The 14,416-nt window shown below is 40.8% G+C and overlaps 1 protein-coding gene across 1 annotated transcript in view; it reads right to left on the bottom strand.

Moving 5' to 3' along the window:
- Positions 1–6,355: 6,355 nt before the first annotated feature.
- Positions 6,356–14,416, bottom strand: part of LOC148415466 (uncharacterized) — a 43,097-nt gene continuing 35,036 nt past the window's right edge. The window contains exon 10 of the transcript XR_015867183.1: positions 6,356–6,376. The gene's annotated coding sequence lies outside the window, so the exon portion shown is untranslated. The remainder of the gene's footprint in view (positions 6,377–14,416) is intronic.

A 14,416-nucleotide genomic window follows, 5' to 3' on the forward strand; every position in this document is an offset into this window, starting at 1 on the left:
TCCGTTTTGTTCCTCTTCTCGAGCTTCTGAAGTGTTTTGTTTTCGCTTTTTACTTTCTGGCTCATTGTATATTATTTAACTTGTCACTGATCCTAAAAAAAAAAAAAAGTATAGAGTTGACATTTTATTTCTTTTATTTCCACTAACGAGATCCTACTTACGAAATCTCATGAGAATGAGATCTCCGTTAAAACGAGGTGTGACCCGCAAGACCAAAACAATAATAGCAGAAGAATTGGTACCAAATGTTGGTAAGCGGTCAAGGTTTGCTGAATAAAAGAGTAAATGGACGATGATTTAGATGTGGTTCTGGCAGATGTATAAATTTAGTCTACTTTCAGCCACCAAATTGTCACGCACATGTCAGAGCAAACCCCAAATCGCTCAACCTGGCGCAGAGATGAACCAAATTCCTCTCTCCCAAAGTCAGCTGGGATCAACTCCAGCTCACCCGTGACCCTGAGCAGGATTTTTTTTTTCTCCGCGGAGCATTAAAGCAAGTTTGCACAAAACGCGAGCGGCCATTATCGTCCGGTTAGTCGTGGCTGACGAGGGGGGCGTGTTTTATGAGAGCTTCATCTTTTCGTCCTTCTCCTGGGGTGACGGGACGCTTGGAGACGTCTGAAGTTTGGGCAACGAGGGGGCGGCGGTGATTGGACACAGTCGCATGTGAAAGGCCAGAGTGTCCGCGGGGGAGCGGGGGTCCGCACACAAAAGGCCAGGGAGGGGCCGGCCGTGCGGGAGGGGCCACCGCTGGGAACCAAAGCCGACAGCACAAACACCGCCCTCGCCCTCAACCCGCCCCCATCCCACAATCTCAGCGGTATTTACTCACGTATGTGTGCCGGGACCTCTGACCCACATATAACTGATAGGAGGCTTGTTTGGTTCACGTCAACAGATTACGCCACTTTCATGTTGCGTTCGAGGACCGCGGAGAAAACGGAAATATCGCAACGTTTTTGCAGATAGCGACCCCTTAGCTCGCTCGCCACACCTGCACTTTGATCAAGTATCTTCAATTCCGATATTCTAGAATGTTTGCTTTAGAGCGCCTCGTTGTCAGCCATGAGCGCACGTCACGGAAAATTGCGAGTTCTTTTCGAGCGCTTGGAAAATTGGTGAATCCATCTCAGGTTCTCGGGCCTTCCTTTGGCACGAGGATAACGAGCTGACGAACGGCGTCAACGGCGTGTTTATGAGCTGAGCAAAGCAGCGCTAGCCTGTTGACTCTCTCACCTCCCGCGCTACGAAAAGACACTTTGGGAGCGAGAACGCACAAACGAAAACAAACATGCTCCATCTTTTCCTTTTCATTGAGTGTCCCGATACTTTTGCTTGTGAGCTAGGCTTAAAAACGTCATATTTTCTCACTGACTCAATGCAGGTGAAGACATAAAGTTGCAGTGTGAAAACGTCACCTTTTACAGCGTACACTCAACAAATCCCTCAACACAGAAGCAGTATGCGTATATATCATCATATAGACAAGAGTGTGTGTGTGTGCGTGTGTGTGTGTGCGCGCGCGCTAGCACCTCTTTCCATCTGCTTTCTGCATCACTACAGTGGGATCACACTATCCGCCGTGGCCTCCTAGGGAATTCCATCAGTGTGTGTAACGTCTCACTCGTTCACCCTCGGTCAAATATATACAAATAAATATGAGTATAGAGAATACTACATAGAGATTACATTTACATTTTATACATATATATATATATATATATATATATATTAGTGTGTGTGTGTGACAATATTAGCTATGTATATGGATATGAAGACGATTTGTTTAAAACACAGGTGTCAAACTCAAGGCCCGGGGGCCAGAAGCGGCCCGCCAAATGCTGATTTGATTTCAAGTTTCGAGCTAAACTTGCAGTCTTCAAAAATAACCATTTTCTGTTCCCGATCTATCGTCTGAACAGTTTTTAATCGGGCTCTGTTTTCAAAACTAGGTAAAGATGTAAACCAGCAAAAACGGCGTTTATTAGACATGTTTTTCTATTTTTAAGTCATACATTTTCAAGATTTTAGAGAAATTAAAGGGGGACGTTAAAATTGAAGCTCTTTTAGATTATTTTTAGATTTATTCCGGCCTGTAACAGACACTATAAATGTCCCTCCATAAAAATCAGTTTGACATCCTTGGTTTAAAACTACATTCAGGTGAGTGAATAAAAGTCTTATTGTCGTAACTTGTATGAAGTGTGTGTACGGGAGGGCAAGTGAAAGAGAGTGTGGTGACCTGTAAGAACGCCGTGACTCCTTGGAAAAAAAAAAAAAAAACACGTCGGGGGTCCTGGAATGAACCCTGGCCCTTGCAGACACCAGGCCAGCCCCAATGGGAAAGCGATTGTTTATTTAACTAGTCTTTTATGGAATAGCGAGTGACAGGAAGTCCTTAAAACAGCACCGGCTACTATTTATTCAGTCCCCTTTGGGAGTAAACACCCTCTCCACCACCATCAACACCCCCCCCCCCCCTCCCCCAAACACCCCTACAAGCAGACACCCCGCCGTTGAGGAATGTGCGTATTCACCAGCAGACCGCCATCTTGGGAGCTTGGGTCTTGCGTCCCGTTGCCATGGCAATCGGCTCTCATCCACTGCATTTTCCACATCCTGGGAAGACATCAGAAGATTTGGATAGAAAGATTTGTTATATATATATATATATATATATATATATATATATATATATATATATATATATATATATATATATATATAAGATATAAAAATAAACAAATTAAATTTAAAAAAATATATATCATAATTAAATAAAATATATATATGTGTGTGTGTATATATATATATATATATATATATATATATATATATATATATATATATATATTTAAATATATATATATGTATATATAGATATAAAAATAAACAATAATTAAATTTAAAAAAATATATATCATAATTAAATAAAATATATATATGTGTGTATATAAAATATAAAAAGATATAAAATAAACAATAATTAAATTTAAAACAATATATATTATAATTAAAAAAATATACATATATATATATATATATATATATAAATATAAAAAGATATAAAATAAACAATAATTAAATTTAAAACAATATATATTATAATTAAAAAAATATACATATACATATATATATATATAATATAAAAAGGTATGAAAAAACAATATATATATATATATATATATATATATATATATATATATATACACACAAAAATATAAAGATATACAAATAAACAATAATATATATATATATATATATATATATATATATATATATATATATATATATATATATATATAGTGAAGTTTAAAAACTTTAATTCATTACTCAAGCCGAGCAACACGTTGAAAATGGATGGCGAATCCCATCAAGTTCAATCAATGGTACACTGAAAGTCGATCTTAAACGCAAGTGTAAAAGTGCAGCGTGCATTCTTGCGTCGTGAAATTGAAACCCAAACATTGGACGTCAACACAAATCTGTCACAGAGAAGGAATAAAAGCAGCGAGATATATTTGCGTCATAAAAACCTACGGATGTGTGCTCAGCTCTTGAAAACGCATCTGCTGCAGTCCAGGTCACAGGCCAGGATAGAATTTTGGCCTGCATGCACACACATAAGCTGTTTGCGCACCCCCTGCGGAAAATATTCTCAACCTGTCCTCCACATGAGACCCAGTATTGTTCATTTTTTGGACAAATTGTTCTACATAACTGTGGCAGTATTTTAGCCAATGGATGGCAAACTCCTGCAAGTGCAATAACTGCCATTGTAAATTTTAACATTATGTCACTATATGGGTGAAATTTCAGCTCCCTGGAGCCTTCTTTCAATCTTTCCCATTGCTGGGAAATGCTTTTGATCTAAAGATCAAAGGATTGGACAAAATAACGCCATACCTTTTAACTGAATCCGCTGGAGACATTTTTGAGGTATTTTTCAAGTAGAATCATGTAAAATTCATATGATTCTCTCATTTTTAGTAATATTGCTGAGTGTGAAAAAGCTATGGACTGGGGCGTTGGTTCAGTTTGCTCGCTTCTTTTATTGAAAATAAGGCCATAACAACCGCAGCTAACAGGGAACTGACGTCCACCAGCCGGCACCCTTACGGTAATTATTGTAAGAATACAGCGGATATAAAAACGCGCGTCAAAAAAGACGGATTCAATGAAATCTTGTCCCTCATTGCACCAGTTTTGTTTGTGCGCTCCTTCAGACGTGGCGCGAGGCAGGAATCCTAATCGGCAGCAGATAATCAGTGCGGAGCCGCGGGAAAATGTCAACAAAGAAAGACACTTTTTGTTGGATACTTGCAGGTTGACGGGATCGGGGTTGGGGGGGGGCAAGGGGGTGCGCTGCGTTTTGTCTGTACGTCCACATTGCTGACAACCCGCCAGAGCAGAAGTCAGCGACAGGACGAAAATATGTGCTGGAGCGGGCCTAATCCCAGAGGTGTGATTTCCTCCCCGGAACAGGATGAGCTTTGTGCGGAGATTGGGAGGCAGATGTGAGGTGAAGACAGAAGACAAGTGATGTCTTCATGATGAGCCCCGGCTTTGCTTCCGACTTCCCCCGACCCGTCCTTGCGCCGTTCAAACCGCGACAGAGCCCCGTGAACAATCCGCCCGATCCCACCTCCTGTCTGGGCTCCATAAATTGCTCGGGCCCGAGCGGGACAGCTGGAACCGGCTGGGCCCAGAGGCTTCCGTTTCACATGAAAAGCGCCGCGCCGCGAGGGAAGAGGATCCGTATCGGTGACCGTCTCGGGAGTGACCGGTGGCCGCGATTTTACGAGCCTGTTACGGCAAAAACGGACCTTGAATCGTTTGTATACTACGGTGGTACCTGGAGATTCGAAATTAATTCTTTCTGGGATGTTTTTTATCGTCCATCTCATCGTCGTGGTCATTGACGGATCTTCATTATCGTCTCATCGTCGTCTTCGTTGTCGTTATCATTGCAATCGTCGACATCGTAGTCATCATCGTAGTCATCATCGTTGTCTTCGTCATCATCATCATGGGCGACATCTTGGTCGTCGTCATCTTCATTTATCGTCGTCATTGTCATCGTCGCGGTTGTCGTCATCGCCAACGTCGTTTTCATCCTTGTTATCGTCTTAATCGTCCTCATCGTCGTCTCCATCATCATCAATGCCATCGTTGTCCCCTTCGTCGTCACCATTGTCGTCGTCTTCATCTTCCTTTTCATCATCGTCGTCAAGGAAATTTTCATTTCTAATTTTTTTCGTATTAACCTCTCCAGGTGTCGTGTATTGAGTTTTTCGTAAACTGGACCATTCAACTCCCACTGTATTTGGTGTGTGTTTATATATATATATATATATATATATATATATATATATATATATATATATATATATATATACATCATATATATATATATATATATATATATATATATATATATATATATATATATATATATATATATATATATATATATATATATATATATATGATGTATATATATTGATGTATATATATATATATATATATATATATTAGTTATTTGATATTTTGCTGTGAAATGGCGTCTCTTCTGAGAAGGAATTGAGCGTATATGACAAATGGTGCTGATGAGGAAGAGCAGGTGCACGACAAGGCAAAAAGAAAGCCTTTTTTTTAAATGATATATTTTTTGCAATTGATAAATTGAAGGATGACCGTGATAACCTGGGCTAGGCCAGTTTGAATTTTACTGTCAACAGCTAACCTATTTAAAAAGAAGAAGAGAAAAATGCTTCCTGTCAGAGAGGAAGAGTTATGGTCAAACTTGGCTCCTGCGCGCGCTTTGTGGCGAGTTTCATTTCAGACTTCATACTTGCATAGCCGTCAGACGCTGCAGATTTATCATTTGTGCTGTCCTTTTTCGGGGAATTTGACTTAGAGGCATTATAAACTTTTTTTTATGGATGTATGTTCTGTTTGTGAGCTACCCTGAATGTCTAAAACTTTTTTTTTTCTTTTAAACATCCAGATCTTCGCTTTTGATTTTGATATGTGACAAAAAAACAAGTGTTAAATTTAAAAATTCCTGAATCGTGCAAATACATTTCTAACTTTCGAATCTCAAAGCGATTTGTTTTTAAGCTCCTCTCAGGACGTCCGGATGGAATTCTCATGGACACCGACACACTTAATCTCCTCTCGCTTAATCTGCCTCACGGATATTAGGAGCGGCCTCTCCGGCCGCCGTCCCCTCACCTCTAACCCGCCGTGTAATCCGCCTGCGCCGCGGGCTCATTAAGCTCGGGGGAGTTCACACCTCTCGCCATGTTGGCCGCAGCTGCCCGGGTCCGAAAAAAAAGGCCGGCGGCTCGGCGGCGGCCTCTGATCTGCGCTGCGAAACAAAAAACAAAACAGAAAAAAAGTCATAAATCAGCAAGAGGAGGTGAGATGGTCTAAAGTGCTCATTAAAGGGGCTGCTAAGAACATGTGCGGAGAAGCACGGAGCCTAATAAGACAAGCCCGTCACACTTGGCTAATGACTGATGATGAGGAAGGGGCTGGATGGAGTGTTAACTTAACGTTGAAGTGCGGCAGGGCTCGTAAAATCCACGATAATGGACGCCGCGAGGCGGAAAAACCTGCCATGGACATCAGCAACATGAATGCATTACCTTGAAACGGGAGAAACCTCAACAAGGACCTTTGCATCACCCTAATGACCATGTGCATTGTAAATGAAAAAGGCTGACGAATTTCGAAAACAAAAATCTGATTTGTAATAAAATGGACCAACCAAATCCTCAGATTTCGATACAGTTCTACAGAAGTGGAATTTCTACAGTTGGGTCAAAAGCAACCCAAACTAGGTCATAAATAGACTGAACTAAGCATTTGGGTAAAACAACCTAAAAAGTTGGGTTGGTCCTCTTTTGAGCCAATTTGGGGTATTTTTCAACTAAAAAATGTTGGCTGAAAAATTACACTCCAAAACAATTGGGTCAAAAGTGAGGTAAAAAATTAGGACTGATCGAACGTTTGGGGGAAAACTATGAACTTCAAATGTTGGGAAGGTCCTCTTTATACTAACTTATACTAACTTTTAGAGTGTAAAAAATGCTGGTTAAAAAGGTACATTCTAAAGAATACGGGGTCACAAATTTCGGGTAAAAAATGGGCAGATGAAAATTGTTGGGTAAAATTAGTCACCTAAAGAGTTGGGTTGGTCCTCTTTTGACCCAATTTGGGCTATTTTTGATATAATAATTGTTCTGACTCTTCTTTTTGGGGTAACATGAATGTTTGAAATGTGAGTTGGTCCCCTTGTGACCCAGTTTCAGTTATTTCTCACTACAGTGTGCTGAGAATGAAGTATTGAAATTCCAAAACTCAAATATGGTCTTTTCCGCACCCTCAATGAATGGCCTATTTTAGGACTGTTTCCTTATATAGGGTGCATCGCATTATAGGGCACATAGAATAGAAGCTACAGTAATGGCTGCGGTTGCCTTATGCATCCACTAGATGGAGCTACGCTTAGGGGAATGTCAACAAAACAATCAGATGTGTCAGTCAAAATGTATTAATAGACAATCAGGAACTGAGAATAAAGACGATTTGTAGAAAGTACCGTCTGAAAAATGGGCAATAATATCTCGATTACATTAAGGCTGTTTGGATCAATTCCGAGATTGACTTTTTTTTCAAATTGCTACAAAAAACCAGTCAGCTTTTAGGTTGCAACTTATAGTGCGGAAAATATGGTCATCCTGGCCACAAGTTCCAAAAAGCGGACATGTTCAGAGACAAGAGGACTTGGGGACACCAGTAACATTTTTTCCGTCCCACAAAATGATCATCTCAAGAAAATAGCAGTCAGCAGTTCTGACGAGTTCTGTTTTGTACAGCAAACAAAAATTGGGCGCCTTCGTTCCACCTCGAAAAAAAGCCTTCTCCACACCGATCCAGATACAAAAGGAATTCGGGCGACCGTACTAGAGTTAAAAAAAAAAAAATCATCACTTCCCGTTTTTGACACACGACACTTGTCGGGAGCTGAGCTAAAACGCAGGCGAAAACGCCAACGCACATTGACAAATAGCCTTTGTGCGTAAGCGTGTGTGCGCGGACGTGGCCTGGGAGAAGGTCTGGCTTTCCAAACCACGTGACCTCCACGCTGGGCCTTGGACAAGCCAAGCGGGAGCCGGCAAAGCACATCTGTGCCTTATTTTGTTGCTGTTCCAATGTTGCGCTGGTATGCGCGCCGGGCAACAAACAAAGCACAGTTCCACCTTGTTTCCATATCCAGAGCCCCGCCCCCGCTCCCGCCCCTCACCCCGGGCTCGGAGACCCACTTGGACACACGCGGAATTAGCGGGAATGCAAAGGTACAGATCTGATATATTGGAACGGCATTCCAGCGGAGCCCCCGCGGGGTGGATGACAGGCTTTTACTTAAAAGCGAGCAGGCATGAAGGAGGGGGAGACACCGAGTCTGAAGAGGATATTACAAAAATAATCGGGGGGGGGGGGGGGGCGCCTCTGGCAAACCTTTTCACTTTCAGGAACGATTTGGAACCTCGGGATGAAAAAGAAAGGAAAAAAAAAAAAAAACGTGCGGGGGCCGGGCGAGGCGGCGCAAAGTAAACTGCGATTCCTAAAAGATTTGAAAATCATTTTACATTCACTATAAGGTCAAATAATTAGCTTATGTATGATTTGAAGGCTCTCGGGAACTTCTGCTAATAACCCGGGCTAAATTAAGCTCCTTATCTTAACTTAAAGCAGTGCTTATGTTTTGCAAAGAGACGCCTAGGAAAGAGAAAACCTTACATACATCCCTACCCAGCTATAAATAAAATCATCTAAAAAATTGTATAAACATACCTAAAACAGTATCCTTTTTAACATTAACGAAAGAAAAAAAACAATATAAATCAACTCTCAACAAATGTTATCCACTTATCCACTTTTTTACAGAATTTATACAGGTCACAGCTTAGTCTAAAACCGAAAAAAGTGCATCAAAATGCTTGAAAAAAATAATAATTAAAAAAAAAATGCTAATCAATTAAACTTCACTTTTCCCTGCCCCATTTTTGAGACGGATTGATTTAAATGGAGTACTCATTTATTTTTTTCGATCATTAATTTGATAACAAAATGTTTCTCATTTCTCATATTTCTCATATGTCACAGTCGCTCAAGGCTCAGGTAGCAACCAATCACAGCTTATCGTTAGATTCAAATCATTTACCATCACAATCGAGAGCTCTTAGTCTGGTTTTAGGTGGCGGTACAGCCGAATAAGGCTAGGGGACAAAAATGACCATTTTGGGCACCCTACTTCGGGCCTCTCATTGGTCATGTGGGCACGCGATGGTGGGAATGACATTCGGACCCAATCAACAGTCACCTTTCATCCACGTTTTGAATCAACAAAAACTTGCACAATCCAACTTTTTTACCAACTGAGCCTTTGCATATGGTATTATTTTGGGACATTTTTGGAGAAATCCCAAGTCCGGAGTTGAAATTGACTGTTGTTAAAACTGTCTGCTCATGTTTATAGCAGTAAAAACAGGCCCGCAGAATCGAATACGGAATAAAACAAAAATAATAGACGTACAGGCACGTGACTCCTGTAAGAAGGGAGGCACTGTGACCTAACTACAGGACAGAACGGTCTATGGATGTCCATTATGCTCTTGAAAAAGAAGAAAGCAGCTGTTGTATGAACTGAGAACTGTAGGCACACACACATATACACACAGACACACACCACTATGATGGTTGTCACATTACTGCGGTGTACTCACCTAAACCTTTAGAGCAGCCACGTTTGTAACTACGGGCTACTCGAAAGAATAAAAATGGGATTCAATGGGATGTGTTTCAGGGTGGTAGGAGATTGTGACTATGAACACATCTCTGTCCATTCTCCTCGTGAGCAAAAACAAACTAAAGTCTCTTGTCTTCCTTCCTTGTGTGTTGTTTATTAAATGTTCTAGGTTGACTGTACTTTGAGACCAATTACTAAGACTTTGGCGGTATTTTGTGGCATTTAAGGACATAAAAGAAAGTACAAAAACACTCGAAATCCGTGAACTGGTGGAATATTTCCGATTTATAAAAAGGACTGGCTAAAAACGGAAAAATGTTAATATGTGAACCGCAAATGAGAGGATTCTTGAATTTTGACAAACACGGGGAAAAAAAATTATAACTCGATACGCATCGGGGGACATCGTGACCAATCGGTTTATAATGACTGACGTGTCGACGACCCAATGACAGCGTGAACAAAAAGAAGACCGCGAAGGAAGGAGGGACTTAATCAGAAACACGAGTCACACTGGAATGAAAGCGTACGTGAAGTCCGAAGAGGATATGAGAAAAAAAAAATGCCTCTAGCAACCTTTTTCACTTTCAGGAGCAATTTTGTACCTCGGGATGAAAAACGGGGGGGGGGGGGGGGGGGGGGGGGGGGGGGGTGTCTCGGAGTGGTTTTGAAGTGCAGGGGGCGTAATGAGAACCAACTGGTCGGCCGTCACCATCCATCCATCGGGCCACGGGAGAAATCTGACGTACGGAAGAAGTGCAGGCCTCTCGCTGAATGCATCCAGACGCCAGAATATTTAAAAGGCGGGACGACGATGATGATGATGAGGATAATGATGAAAATGGGAGCTGATGCTTATTAGTTTACGTTTGATCAAATCCACTTCCTGAAAAGTGTCACTTTGAGTTGAGATAACAGGTCCACACTTTTGGATGTGACTCTGACAAAAGTTAAAAAAAAAAGAGGAAGAATGTACCGTATTTTTGGGACTATAAACCGCGACTTTTTCCTCGTGATTTGAGCCCTGCGGCTTATAGTCCAGTGCGGCTTATCTGCTGGTTTTTCCCACCGGTCAAGCAAATGTGTGTTCAAGGGGTCAGTTGATGGAAAAAATATGAAATAGAACTGAAAAGATGTGAATCAATGGCTGTCCTCAAAACCAGTTTTAAAATATATATTAAAAAAAAGTCCAAATTTAATAAGATTTTGTATAAAAGTTTGTGATGTTTAAATTGGATATACAGTACACAGTATATATGATTGTATTTATAAATTTATGATTGTATATATTATTTATTTGCAATGTTCACTAAAATAATTTCTCAATTAAACAACGGGAGACAGAACGCCATCAAAGTATTGATTTCGAGTTTGAACTCTGCAGTATTCTATTGGTAATATCCATCCATCCATTTTCTCGAAATATAATGTTGGGACTAAATTTGTAAGCATGTTTAGTCTGTTAAAAAGAGGATGTTGCAGTTGGTAGACAATTCAAAAATATATAAAGACAATGTACCGTATTTTCCGCACTATAAGGCGCACCGGATTATAAGGCGCACCTAAATTGATGACATATTTTAAAACTTTTTCAATCACAATATAGTAATACTCAAAGTAATAACAATAATAACTCAAATAATAACTCTAAACTCTCAATATCATAATAACTCAATGTCAATATGAGCAACCTTGTTCAACTGTAAACACGCAAAAGAAACAGGTCAAGCTTACTTTATCGGTTCATTCCCCATCTACCAATCCCAATCTCAATATTGAGCCATATATAAGGCGCACCCGATTATAAGGTGCACCATCAGCTTTTTTTTTTTTTAAATGAAGGCTTTTAGGTGCGCCTTATAGTGCGGAAAATACGGTAAGTTTTGTATTACCACCTGCGGCTTATAGACCAGTGCGGCTTATCTGTGGCAAAAGATTTTTTTATTTTTTTTTTGCTCAATTTTTGCTGCTGCGACTTATACACCGGTGCGCCTTATAGTCCGGAAAATACAGTATTTTATTTAGGCGGGATGATTTGTGTGGGACCCAAAAAAGTAGGGTCACCCAGCAAAACCGCAGGCTCAATCCCAGTGATAGGAAAACTATGCATCAATTTAAGTCAAGATTTTTCTAATCTTTGTTAGATGCTTTTATAAGGCCTCATTTTTGCCACTTATCCAAATCGTCACTTGAACCTCGCCATGCAAATCCGGCCTTGGACTTCTGACCTGGTCCCCGTCGGGGCCGTCTTACGTCGGTCTTGTTTTTACAAGCAATCGAGAACAAGATACAGTGAAAGCTTGTCAAGTCATTACAGATGAGATTCCGTGTTTGCTGATTCTGTTTCCTATTCTGGTTTCCAGATAAGAAGCAGCTAGCGTTTACACAGTCCACTAAGTAAGTGTAATTGCTTTACTTTGTCTCAGCAGGCACTCTCCCAAAAAAAAAAAAAAAATCTCCATGACTGTGGAGTCTAAGGAACTGATATGTTATCGGGAGGAATCTGGGGAAAAGAATTTCCCAGTCCGACCCGCCTCTGCTTGGCCCGTCCAGCGGAGGATCGAGCCATTTGGACGGCAAGTCTTCTTCCTGACATCTGACAACGCAAAAAAAAAAAAAAAAAGATCTGAAGAAGAGGAAAAGGGAGATAAGAAATGGTTCAAAGTGCTGACACGGCCAACTGGATACAAGCCACCAGAGAACAGCCATGGTCAGCCAAAGGTTACATCAGGTCACAACAAAACCGCTTTGATTTATTGCAATACTTTTCGGTCATGGCGTACATATGAGATAAGATTTTTACAATTTTTTAATGTGCAAATTCTTTTATTTCAGCCTCCGAAATGTAAACTTGTGTTCGGATTATAAACCGCTACTTTTTTCTTGTGCTTTGAGCCCTGCAGTTTATAATCCAGTGCGGTTTATCAGTGTTTTTTTTTTTTTTTTTTAACTAGTCACCAGAGGGAGATTCACCTGTAAACAAAGGAAGGCAGAAGAAAACGCTATCAAAGTATTGATTTTGCGTTCATTCGCTCGTAAACGCATTCGGGCATGTTACTGTTGTGTTAGTGCGGTATTTTAACAATCCAAGTGTTATGTTGAAGATATGTTGGCTCTGTATCTGTTTCTAAACGTGGAGGCATGTGTTGAAGGCATGGTGTTGCCGTAACCAAAGTTTTAAGTGAAAACAAACATTTTAAAAACTTTCATGTACCATCTTTCTGCGAGATTTTTCAGCTACGTGTCTTCCGAAAGCGGTATATAGAATATCGCTGGATCTATCCGCCCACCTCACACAAAAACAGAAGGCTCATACAGTAAATTTTCAGATACTACCCACAACGCCTAGGAGGAAGCGCATATGATTGTCTACTCACGAGACAGAAGCTATAAGCTACAAGCTATAAGCGTCCAAGCCCCCTGCTGGAGGTCCAACATCTGCTGGACCGCCGTGTCCAATCAGAGGGGGGCAATCTTGGCCGTGACCAATCGAGCCCACTCTGCGATCTTTTCAGGGGATCCTGCCAGAGGAGTGGGAACAAAAGCCAGAAGCAGGGCTTCAAACACCACCACCCACCCCCCGTTCCTTGCTGCATCCATACTCTTTGATATGTTAGACCCCTGCATGGAGGAAAAGCCAGCCCCCTCCTAAAGCGAGTATGGAAGGTTTACGTCAACATCTCCATGAAAAGTGTCCATCCTTCATCAGGAAGGGAGACGCTCCCTCAGCGGAATTCCAGGGTCATCTCTTATCTTCTTGACCCTGGGTGACATCAACTCCGGAGGCTACACAGGACTTGCGCTACAAGATGTTAGCAGACACAAAATTCAGAGTACGCTGCAGATTCTGAAAAGTTTGCAATCAAATATATTCTAGACAGTTAGAACCCTAACCCTTAACCCTAACCCGCAACCAACTCAACCAATTCCATCAAACACGTCACAAAAACACTAAAATCACACAGTAATCCAATAAAAATGGACAAATGTTTAGAATATTAAAATCACAAACCATTTTTAAATCTAACTTTGGTACTTTGTCCAATCCTTCCATCATTACATCAAAGGGAAAGCATTGAAGGAAGACACTCGGGAGCTGAAATTTCACCCAGATGGTGGCAACATGTCAACATGGCACCGCCACTTATCACTCTAGCAGAAGTGTGCCACACCCTGCCAAAAATACTGCAAATATTAAGTGAAGGAATTTGCCCAAAAAATGGACTAAATCCTGCACAAGTGAGAAATACTTTTGTATTCCAATCTGTACTTCAAACTAAGACTAAAAATACATGAAAAAAATAGACTAAACAAAGGGTTAAGCTACATTTTTGCCCACTTAGCCATTGCCATCCTCATGTTATAGTTATACACTACAGTGGGCCCCCCATTTACGAACCCCGTATTTTTCATCTAACGACGTGGACCGCGGCGTTTTTTTGTCCCCCTCTTACGCAAAAACCTTTTGTTTTACAAACCATCCAACATGCCGGTCAGTGTGTCTGCACTATTTTTTTCGCTTGGCTGCAGACAAAAACAACTTTTCTCGCATGTCACGGAAATGCCAATATTTTATTGGTCGATTAAGGCAGT

This window comes from Hippichthys cyanospilos, chromosome 11, assembly GCF_059441005.1.
Source record: "Hippichthys cyanospilos isolate Australia breed blue-spotted pipefish chromosome 11, RoL_Hcya_1.0, whole genome shotgun sequence".
Taxonomy (NCBI): Eukaryota; Metazoa; Chordata; class Actinopteri; order Syngnathiformes; family Syngnathidae; genus Hippichthys; species Hippichthys cyanospilos.